Genomic DNA, 1345 nt, shown 5'->3' on the forward strand with positions numbered 1-1345 from the left:
ACAGGCATGCGCTACCACACCTGACTAATTTTTTTTTTTTTTTTTAATTGTAGAGATGAGGTCTCACCAAATTGCCCAGGCGGGGCTTGAACCCGTGGGCACAGGCAATCCACTCACCTCAGCCTCCCAAGGCGCAGGATTACAGGCTGAACCACCAAGCCCGGCTCTTTCTCTGTCTTTTAAGTATAAGTTCTGTACTTGAAGAATGAATACATTTTACTCTATTTGAGATGTTAAAATAAGCCAAGCCTTTTTTTTTTTTTGAGTTGGAGTCTCACTCTGTCACTCAGGCTAGAGTGCAATGGCACATTCATGGCCACCCCAGCATCGACCTGCTGGGCTCTAGTGATCCTTCCGCCTCAAGCCTTCGAAGTAGCCAGAACCATAGGTGCACGCCACCACGCTCGACTGACTTTTTGATTTATTGTAGAGGTGAGGTCTTGCCAGATTGCCCAGGCTGTTCTCAAACCTGCAGATTTAGGCAATCCCCTTACCTCGGCCTCCCAAAGTGCTGGAATTACAGGTGTGAGCCACCGCGCCTGGCCTAGCCTTTCTATTTTATTATTATTGTTTTTTTTTTTTTTGAGTTGGAGTCTCACTCTGTCGCCCAGATGAGTGCAGTGGCACGCTTCCGACCACCGCAGTCTTCACCTGCTGGGCTCTAGCAATCCTTCCGCCTCAGCCTTCCAAGTAGCTGGAACTATAGGCATGTGCTATCATGTCCGGCTAATTTTTTGATTTATTGTAGAGGTGAGGTCTTGCCAAGTTGCCCGGGCAGGTCTCGAATCCGTGGGCTCAGGCAGTTCACTCATCTTGGCCTCCCAAAGCACAAGATTACAGGCTGAGCCACTGAGCCTGGCCTCTCTTTTATTATTATTATTTTCATCTGAGTTGGAGTCTCATTCTGTCACCTAGACTGGAATGCAGTGGCATGCTTACAGCCACCCCAGCGTCAACCTGCTGGACTCCAACAATCCTTCCACCTCAGCCTTCCAAGTAACCAGAACTGCAGGCATGCACTACCACGCTGGCCAATTTTTTGATTGATTGTAGAGATGAGGTCTTACCATGTTGCCCAGACTGGTCTTGAACTTGCGAGCTCAGGCAGTCCTCTTGCCTACGCCTGCCAAAGTGCTGTGATTACAGGTTTGAGCCGCCTTGCTTGGCTAGCCTTTCTATCTTAAGAAATTATTGATGCACGTTTCAGAAAGGGAAAGCTAAGCAGAATTTGTTTTTCTTCTTTGTTTTTTTTTTTTTTTGAGTTGGAGTCTCACTCTGTTGCCCAGACTGGAGTGCAGTGGTTGCTCCCGGCCACCGCAGCCTCGACCTGCTGGGCTCCGGTGAT

At 48.6% G+C, this 1345-nt stretch overlaps 1 protein-coding gene across 1 annotated transcript in view; it reads left to right on the forward strand.

The window, feature by feature from the left end:
- The window catches only part of PCGF6 (polycomb group ring finger 6), a 36172-nt gene that overhangs the window by 17236 nt on the left and 17591 nt on the right, over positions 1-1345 (forward strand). The window lies entirely within an intron of this gene.

This window comes from Carlito syrichta, unplaced genomic scaffold, assembly GCF_000164805.1.
Source record: "Carlito syrichta isolate Samal-C Ts95f unplaced genomic scaffold, Tarsius_syrichta-2.0.1 Scaffold155233, whole genome shotgun sequence".
In the NCBI taxonomy this organism is placed as follows: domain Eukaryota; kingdom Metazoa; phylum Chordata; class Mammalia; order Primates; family Tarsiidae; genus Carlito; species Carlito syrichta.